General features: G+C 56.3%; 3 non-coding genes across 3 annotated transcripts in view; all 3 read right to left on the reverse strand.

Moving 5' to 3' along the window:
- The window catches only part of LOC139968449 (large subunit ribosomal RNA), a 4,028-nt gene extending 2,237 nt beyond the window's left edge, over nucleotides 1–1,791 (reverse strand). The window contains exon 1 of the ribosomal RNA XR_011793446.1: nucleotides 1–1,791. This exon is cut by the window's left edge and continues 2,237 nt beyond it. This is a non-coding gene — a ribosomal RNA (large subunit ribosomal RNA).
- Nucleotides 1,792–2,224: 433 nt separating this feature from the next.
- On the reverse strand, nucleotides 2,225–2,384 carry LOC139968241 (5.8S ribosomal RNA). The gene has a single exon (XR_011793278.1). It is a non-coding gene; the product is annotated as a 5.8S ribosomal RNA (ribosomal RNA).
- Nucleotides 2,385–2,989: 605 nt separating this feature from the next.
- LOC139968303 (small subunit ribosomal RNA) lies at nucleotides 2,990–4,867 on the reverse strand. The gene has a single exon (XR_011793310.1). It is a non-coding gene; the product is annotated as a small subunit ribosomal RNA (ribosomal RNA).
- Between the last annotated feature and the right edge of the window lie 5,133 nt (nucleotides 4,868–10,000).

The following is a 10,000-nucleotide window of genomic DNA, read 5'->3' on the forward strand; positions in this document are numbered from 1 at the left end:
CTCCAGGCTCTCGTTAGAGTATTTGCTACTGCCACCAAGATCTGCGCCCACGGCGGCTCCACGCGGGCTCTCGCCCGGACCGCTTCTTAGCTCACCGTGGCGTCCTTCCTACTCGTCGAGGCCGACTCTATTCGGTTCTCCTTGCCCCGACGGCCCGGCACAGCCATCACGCTCAGCGCCATTCATTTTCAGGGCTAGTTGATTCGGCAGGTGAGTTGTTACACACTCCTTAGCGGATGCCGACTTCCATGGCCACCGTCCTGCTGTCTGTATCAACCAACACCTTTTGTGGGCTCTGATGTGCGACCGAGTCGGACGGCTTAGCCAGGCGTTTGGTTCATCCCACAGCGCCAGTCCTGCTTACCAAGAGTGGCCCACTGAGCACTCGTTCATTCTCACTCGTCCGGCTCCAAGCCAGCGAGTCGGACCTCTTACCAATTGAAAGTTTGAGAATAGGTTGAGGTCGTTTCGGCCCCAAGGCCTCTAATCATTCGCTTTACCAGATAAAATTGTTCACGAATATCTCCCGAGCACCAGCTATCCTGAGGGAAACTTCGGAAGGAACCAGCTACTAGATGGTTCGATAAGTCTTTCGCCCCTATACTCAGGTCGGACGATCGATTTGCACGTCAGAACCGCTGCGGACATCCACCAGAGTTTCCTCTGGCTTCCTCCTGCCCGAGCATAGTTCACCATCTTTCGGGTTTTAGCATGCTTGCTCTTCCTCCGCTCCACCGGACGAGCCGGACGGAACGGGGTGGCGGTGCGCCCGACCCAGAGGGCCGAGATCCCGCCTCGTGACGGCCCTGTGCCGACCTTCACTTTCGTTATGCCAGGATAGGTTTCGGTAGACCCCCTCGACTTGCAAGCCTGCTTAGACTCCTTGGTCCGTGTTTCAAGACGGGTCGAATGAGGAGGCCTCGCTCACGCCCGACAGACCCTCCGCTTCGGCCGAAGCCGCGGCGAGACCGGACCCTCCGGATCCCGCCGGCCACGCGACAGCAAGCTGTGCACGCGACCGACGGAGACGCCGGTGGCCCGGACCCCGCTGCCTGAACCCCCGGGGGGGCAGGCCGTCACGCAGAGTCCTCGACAGAGAGCGCAGTGAGCAACCGTGACGGGCGGCGTAAGACGGCGAGGGCCGAAGCCCCCGCACGCCGCAGCCTCGCCCGCCCCTCTGCTCCGCTCTTCGGTCGGTCGCCGGGAAGGGCGCCGAACGGTAGAAGTGCGACGCGGACCGGACGGCGAAGCGCCGCGGGTCGGTCCCGAGGGATCCGAACCCGCACACGCTGCCGCGCCGACCGCGCCTGAATCAACCGGACGCCCCATGTAGCATGCGGCACTCATCCGTTTACTTCTTGGCAGTTTCACGCAATGTTGAACCCTCTCTTCAAAGTTCTTTTCAACGTTCCCTCACGGTACTTGTTGACTATCGGTCTCGTGCATAGTATTGAGCCTTGGATGGAGTTCACCACCCCTCTTTGGGCTGCATTCTAAAACAACCCGACTCTTGGAAAGCTTTCCCTCCGGCCTTCGAGTCCGCCCTACGGGCCTTACACCCGCTGCGGGTAAGCTGCAGCCCCGATCACAGTGGACTGCGGCCAGACTCTGTCGACCGGAGTTCAGTTTCCTTACGCCACAGGTCCCTCGCACCGCAAACGGGCGCGGGGATTCGGCGATGGGCTCTTCCTGCTTCGCTCGCCGCTACTGAAGGAATCCTTGTTAGTTTCTTTTCTCTCCGCTTAGTGATATGCTTAAATCCAGCGGGTAATCTCATCCGATCTGAGGTCTGGAATCGTGAAAGACACGTGGAACGTGATCGGAGTCATAGCGGCGACCCGGGGTCTCTCCTTCCCCGGCGCTCCCCGAAGAATCGGGTCGCCGGCGGGAAAGGGTGGCCTACCATGCGCCTGCGAGAACGCAGACGGGAGGACGAGAGACCCCGCGATTGGGTCGACCGGCTCTGCCCGGCAGAGGCTCCTCGACCGTTCGGGGGGTCGGACGCTGGACCGCACCACGGGCGCATACGTCTACACCCCGATGGCACGTCGCACGACCGACGAACCCCCGGTTACCGATCGAGCCTGCTCGCCGAGTTTCACCGGCGCCGACATCACAGAACTCCATCTGACACTGACCCGACGCAGCCGGCCGTCGAAGGGACGGCTGCGGCCGGGCGCTCCTCCGGCGCGCGAACACGCCGACTCTGTGAGTGATTGTCTTCAGACGCTCAGACGGACGTGGCTCGAGGAGCAGAGCATCCCCGAGCCGCCATTTGCGTTCGAATAAGTCGATGATCAGTGAGTTCTGCAATTCACATGAATTCTCGCATCTAACTGCGTTCTTCATCGACGCACGAGCCGAGTGATCCACCACCAAGAATTGTCATTTGCCACTGGAAGACTCCCGCGTTCGCAAACTCTCCTCAGAGCCGAGGGAAGAAGTGGAACGGAAGGAGAAAGGACACGGGGACTCTGTGCCTTCTTTGCTTGTGACTGGAAAGAAATATCCTCCGTCGAGCCGAGGGGGCAAGCGGGCTCCCTCCTTCCCCCCACCGCCGCGAGGGCGGGTCGCGCGAGTCAGACTCGCCGACTGGGGGGAAATCGGGCGACACCGGTGCCCCTTCTCTGCCCTGCGGAGAATGCCTCGAGGAGCGCCGCGCCGCGGACGGCGACGGCGTCTCCACCCTTGCGGGACTTCTCCCTCGAAGCTACCGGGAGTGCGAGACTCCGTGAGACAGACGACGAGAGAAGAACCGGGTACTCCCCGGGCTGGTCTGTGTGTGACACGCCCGTCTCCTTTTTGTCGGAGAGAGCGAAGGCGAAGCGCGGGGTCTGACCTCGACCGTGGAACGGGGAAGGAGGCGGTGAAAACCCCGCTCGAGTCCCCCCGGCTTTTCCAATTTGCTCTCTCCGCGTGTCTCTCTGTGACGGCTTTTCCGACATTCCCCCTTTGTTCCCTCTCCGATCACGGAGGGGAAGGGTTCTGTTAATGATCCTTCCGCAGGTTCACCTACGGAAACCTTGTTACGACTTTTACTTCCTCTAAATGATCAAGTTTGACCGTCTTCTCGTCACGCCTCGACAACCGGCCGAAGCCGGGGGTGCCAGACGGTCGATCCGATGGCCTCACTAAGTCATTCGATCGGTAGTAGCGACGGGCGGTGTGTACAAAGGGCAGGGACGTAATCAATGCGAGCTGATGACTCGCGTTTACTTGGAATTCCTCGTTCAAGGGACACAATTACAAGTCCCTGTCCCCAGCACGGAGAAGTCTCAGCGGATTACCCGGACCTTTCGGCCGAGGGCAAATGTACCCGCTGCTTGCGCCAGTGTAGCGCGCGTGCGGCCCCGGACATCTAAGGGCATCACAGACCTGTTATTGCTCCATCTCGTATGGCTGAAAGCCATTTGTCCCTCTAAGAAGTTCGCGGCTCACCACGACGGGTGGCCGGACTATTTAGCAAGCAAGAGTCTCGTTCGTTATCGGAATTAACCAGACAAATCACTCCACCAACTAAGAACGGCCATGCACCACCATCCACAAAATCAAGAAAGAGCTCTCAATCTGTCAATCCTCACTGTGTCCGGGCCGGGTAGGTTTCCCCGTGTTGAGTCAAATTAAGCCGCAGGCTCCACTCCTGGTGGTGCCCTTCCGTCAATTCCTTTAAGTTTCAGCTTTGCAACCATACTTCCCCCGGAACCCAAAGACTTTGGTTTTCCGGAGAGTTGCCCGCCGCGTCATGGGAGGAACGCCGGCGAATTACGAGTCGGTATCGTTTATGGTCGGAACTAGGGCGGTATCTGATCGCCTTCGATCCTCCGACTTTCGTTCTTGATCAATGAAGACATTCTTGGCAAATGCTTTCGCTGTCGGGCGTCTTGCGACGATCCAAGAATTTCACCTCTCACGCCGCAATACGAATGCCCCCGGCAGTCCCTCTTGATCATTACCTCAGGATCTCAAGACCAACGAAATAGAACCGAGGTCCTCTTCCACTATTCCATGCTGAGCTGTTCGGGCACTTTGGCCTGCTTTGAACACTTCAATTTTCTCAAAGTAAACGTTCCAGTCTCGCACGGCACTCAGTTAAGAGCACCGCACGACCAACCGAATCACTGGCCGGGAAAAATCTCCCACGACTCCCGTTTGACGGGGAGAAGGGGAACGGGCAGTGCACGCCTCACGGCGGACCGCCCGCCCCGGCCAGAAATCCGACTACGAGCTTTTTAACTGCAGCAAATTTAATATACGCTGCTGGAGCTGGAATTACCGCGGCTGCTGGCACCAGACTTGCCCTCCAGTAGATCCTCGTTAAAGGATTTAAAGTGTACTCATTCCGATCACAGGGCCTCCGAAGAGGCCTGTATCGTTATTTTTTGTCACTACCTCCCCGTGTCAGGAGTGGGTAATTTGCGTGCCTGCTGCCTTCCTTGGATGTGGTAGCCGTTTCTCAGGCTCCCTCTCCGGAATCGAACCCTGATTCTCCGTTACCCGTCACAACCATGATAAGCGCATAACTTACCATCGAAAGTTGATAGAGCAGACTTTTGAAGGGAGCGTCGCCGGTGCAAGACCGTGCGATCGGCATGATTATCTAGAGTTCACCAGCGGAGACCGGACCCCGAAAGGACCGGGCTGGCCTTGTTCCTAATAAGAGCACGCTTCCCCCGAAGGGTCGGCGCTTTGTTGCATGTATTAGCTCTAGAATTACCACAGTTATCCATGGTATAAGACTTTCTCCAATAAACCATAACTGATCTAATGAGCCATCTGCAGTTTCTCTTGTATGTTCAGGATTGTACTTAGACGTGCATGGCTTAATCTTTGAGACAAGCATATGACTACTGGCAGGATCAACCAGGTAACGGTCGACAGAACCGGGCTGGGCCCGTTCGCCGTCCGGGAGTCGCTCTCGCACTCCCCTCTCTCTCTCTCTGAATTCTCAATTGTCGATGCCGTGCTATTACGGTACAGTGATCGAAGAACCGCCCGAAGGGATTCTCGAGGTGTGTATCTCTACCCGAGTCGACTGGGTCGTCTCGAGAGGAGTCGCAGTGGTCCCGCCTCGGAGACGGGACCGGTTCGAAGCGACGCGGGAGGGCGACGGCTCGTCCACTGGAACAGGGGAGAGCAATCGCACGCCTCGAGCGTGCATTCGTTGCTTGGATGAAAAAGCCCGTACCGAGCGCCGAGTGCAACACATGGTCGCAGCAACGGCAGCATGCCCGAACGGGTCCCGTGGAGAAAGCTCGATATCTGACGACACCGAGGTCCTGCTCTTTCTCCACCGGGGGTTCTGCGGATGAAAAGGCTCAATATCTGAACGTCGATATATACGTGTGCACGGAGGGACACCTCTGCTCACGGGGCGAGTGGGTGAAAACCCCCGCTCTGAGCGCCGAGTTGCAACACATGGTCGCGATGAAACGACGGCTGACCCTACCGAAAGGGCCCGCTGGAGTCCAACCATGACACGTATACACACACGACAGACATTAAAAGCCTTCTCGAGTCTTGGATCGACTCTGCTACCCCCCTCATATATAGAATCCGATTCACTCTGCCCGCTCGTTCTGACCATTGGATCACACACTTAAGCCAATACCCGCTACACTTAAGAGATCTCGAAATCTCGAACGAGACCCAGATTCTCTGCGGGTGAGTCGGGCGGCCTGCCGTCGCCGTCGGCTTGCCGTTTGCCTTTCGCCTGGTCGCATGGCACTCGTGCCATCGACCACGCAACGCGAGAGGCCTTCTCCCTTCTCCTTTCTCTCTCATCTCTACTCTCTCTCTTCTCCACCGGGGGTTCTGCGGATGAAAAAGCTCAATATCTGGGATTGTATATATACATATGCACGAAAGAACCTTCTACTCACGGGGCGAGTGGGTGAAAACCCCCGCACCGAGCGCCGAGTTGCAACACATGGTCGCGATGAAACGACGGCTGACCCTACCGAGAAGGCCAGCAAGGGTCTGACGTGCAAAAACATATTTACGCACCACAGGCAAGGAGCCTTTTCGAGTCTCGGGTGGACTCCCGTCCGCGAAAGCTTCATATCTGAACGTCGATATATACGTGTGCACGGAGGGACACCTCTGCTCACGGGGCGAGTGGGTGAAAACCCCCGCTCTGAGCGCCGAGTTGCAACACATGGTCGCGATGAAACGACGGCTGACCCTACCGAAAGGGCCCGCTGGAGTCCAACCATGACACGCATACACACACGACAGACATTAAAAGCCTTCTCGAGTCTTGGATCGACTCTACTACCCCCCTCATATATAGAATCCGATTCACTCTGCCCGCTCGTTCTGACCATTGGATCACACACTTAAGCCAATACCCGCTACACTAAAGAGATCTCAAAATCTCGGACGAGAGCCACACCTTGCGGATGCATCGGGCGGCCTGCCGTCGAGGTCGGCCGTCGCCCCGTCTCACAGACTCGTGCAACACGACGAGTCCCAGCCTACGCCTGTGTGCATCACCGTCGGCCTAAATCTCGGCCCTCGCCCGGTCGCATGACACTCGTGCCATCGACCGCACCATCGACCTTCTCACCCGGGAGCAACCCGTGTTTTCAGAGGAGTGCCGGGGTTGCTCCCGTGCCGGGTATGTCTTGTCCGGCGGCGCCCCGTCTCACAGACTCGTGCAACGACAACGGGTCCCATGCCTACGCATGTGTGCATCACCGTCGGCTAATTACTCGGCCCTCGCCCGGTCGCATGACACTCGTGCCGTCGATCACACCATCGACCTTCTCACATGGGAGCGACCCGTATTTTCAGAGGAGTGTCGGGGTTGCTCCCGTGCCGGATATATCTTGACGAAATCAAGGAGATATATGAGGAAACTTCTACAATTTGAAGATCGACCGGCGAGACAAGACACTCCCCTTAATATATAATCCGATTCACTCTGCCCACTCATTCTGACCATTGGGTCACACACTTAAGCCAATACCCGTTACACTAAAGTTGACCATGTTTTTTTTTTTTTGATATTATTATTATTATTTTTTTTTGTCAACGTCCTCTGTAACGAAGTCAAAACTCTATGCATGTGTTCGCGTGTCGTTCTGCCGTCTCCGCCGGGCACATCCCAGCCAGCGCCCGATACATTTAAGTTGACAACGGTCACAACTCTATGCATGTGCTCGTGGGTCGTTCTGCCGTCAACGTCGGGAACACACAGGCCAGTACCCGCTACATTAAAATTGACAATGGTCACAACTCTATGCATGTGCTCGTGGGTCTTTCTACCGTCAACGTCGGGCGCACACAGGCCAGTACCCGATACATGCAAGTTGACAGTGGTCACAAACTCTATGCATGTGTTCGCGTGTCGTTCTGCCGTCTCCGCCGGGCACATCCCAGCCAGCGCCCGATACATTAAAGTTGACAACGGTCACAACTCTATGCATGTGCTCGTGGGTCGTTCTACCGTCAACGTCGGGCGCACACAGGCCAGTACCCGATACATGCAAGTTGACAATGGTCACAAACTCTATGCATGTGTTCGCGTGTCGTTCTGCCGTCTCCGCCGGGCACATCCCAGCCAGCGCCCGATACATTCAAGTTGACAACGGTCAAAACTCTATGCATGTGTTCGCGTGTCGTTCTGCCGTCTCCGCCGGGCACATCCCAGCCAGCGCCCGATACATTTAAGTTGACAACGGTCACAACTCTATGCATGTGCTCGTGGGTCGTTCTGCCGTCAACGTCGGGCGCACACAGGCCAGTACCCGATACATGCAAGTTGACAGTGGTCACAAACTCTATGCATGTGTTCGCGTGTCGTTCTGCCGTCTCCGCCGGGCACATCCCAGCCAGCGCCCGATACATTCAAGTCGACAACGGTCACAACTCTATGCATGTGTTCGCGTGTCGTTCTGCCGTCTCCGCCGGGCACATCCCAGCCAGCGCCCGATACATTCAAGTTGACAATGGTCACAACTCTATGCATGTGTTCGCGGGTCGTTCTACCGTCACCGTCGGGCACACTTGAGCCAGTACCCGCTTGACTTTTTTTTTTTTTTTTTTTTATGTCAACGTCTTCTTCAAGGAAGTCCAAAGTCTATGCATGTGTTCGTGGGTCGTTCTGCCGTCTCCGTCGGGCACACACAGGCCAGCGCCCGATACATTCAAGTTGACAGTGGTCAAAACTCTATGCATGTGTTCGCGTGTCGTTCTGCCGTCTCCGCCGCGCACATCCTAGCCAGCGCCCGATACATTCAAGTTGACGATGGTCACAACACTATGCATGTGTTCGCGTGTCGTTCTGCCGTCTCCGCCGGGCGCATCCCAGCCAGCGCCCGATACATTCAAGTTGACAACGGTCACAACTCTATGCATGTGCTCGTGGGTCGTTCTACCGTCAACGTCGGGCGCACACAGGCCAGTACCCGATTCATGCAAGTTGACAACGGTCACAAACTCTATGCATGTGTTCGCGTGTCGTTCTGCCGTCTCCGCCGGGCACATCCCAGCCAGCGCCCGATACATTCAAGTTGACAACGGTCACAAACTCTATGCATGTGTTCGCGTGTCGTTCTGCCGTCTCCGCCGGGCACATCCCAGCCAGCGCCCGATACATTCAAGTTGACAATGGTCACAACTCTATGCATGTGTTCGCGGGTCGTTCTACCGTCACCGTCGGGCACACTTGAGCCAGTACCCGCTTGACTTTTTTTTTTTTTTTTTCTTTTATGTCAACGTCTTCTTCAAGGAAGTCCAAATTCTATGCATGTGTTCGTGGGTCGTTCTGCCGTCTCCGTCGGGCACACACAGGCCAGCGCCCGATACATTCAAGTTGACAATGGTCACAACTCTATGCATGTGTTCGCGGGTCGTTCTTCCGTCAACGTCGGGCACACACAGGCCAGTACCCGATACACGCAAGTTGACAATGGTCACAAACTCTATGCATGTGTTCGCGTGTCGTTCTGCCGTCTCCGCCGCGCACATCCTAGCCAGCGCCCGATACATTAAAGTTGACAGTGGTCAAAACTCTATGCATGTGTTCGCGTGTCGTTCTGCCGTCTCCGCCGGGCACATCCCAGCCAGCGCCCGATACATTCAAGTTGACAACGGTCACAAACTCTATGCATGTGTTCGCGTGTCGTTCTGCCGTCTCCGCCATGCACATCCCAGCCAGCGCCCGATACATTCAAGTTGACAATGGTCACAACTCTATGCATGTGTTCGCGGGTCGTTCTACCGTCACCGTCGGGCACACTTGAGCCAGTACCCGCTTGACTTTTTTTTTTTTTTAATGTCAACGTCTTCTTCAAGAAAGTCCAAATTCTATGCATGTGTTCGTGGGTCGTTCTGCCGTCTCCGTCGGGCACACAATCAAGCCAGCGCCCGATACATTCAAGTTGACAATGGTCACAACCCTATGCATGTGTTCGCGGGTCGTTCTGCCGTCAACGTCGGGCACACACAGGCCAGTACCCGATTCATGCAAGTTGACAACGGTCACAAACTCTATGCATGTGTTCGCGTGTCGTTCTGCCGTCTCCGCCGGGCACATCCCAGCCAGCGCCCGATACATTCAAGTTGACAACGGTCACAAACTCTATGCATGTGTTCGCGTGTCGTTCTGCCGTCTCCGCCGGGCACATCCCAGCCAGCGCCCGATACATTCAAGTTGACAATGGTCACAACTCTATGCATGTGTTCGCGGGTCGTTCTACCGTCACCGTCGGGCACACTTGAGCCAGTACCCGCTTGACTTTTTTTTTTTTTTTTTTTTTTATGTCAACGTCTTCTTCAAGGAAGTCCAAATTCTATGCATGTGTTCGTGGGTCGTTCTGCCGTCTCCGTCGGGCACACACAGGCCAGCGCCCGATACATTCAAGTTGACAATGGTCACAACTCTATGCATGTGTTCGCGGGTCGTTCTTCCGTCAACGTCGGGCACACACAGGCCAGTACCCGATACACGCAAGTTGACAATGGTCACAAACTCTATGCATGTGTTCGCGTGTCGTTC

This window comes from Apostichopus japonicus, chromosome 5, assembly GCF_037975245.1.
Source record: "Apostichopus japonicus isolate 1M-3 chromosome 5, ASM3797524v1, whole genome shotgun sequence".
NCBI lineage: Eukaryota > Metazoa > Echinodermata > Holothuroidea > Aspidochirotida > Stichopodidae > Apostichopus > Apostichopus japonicus.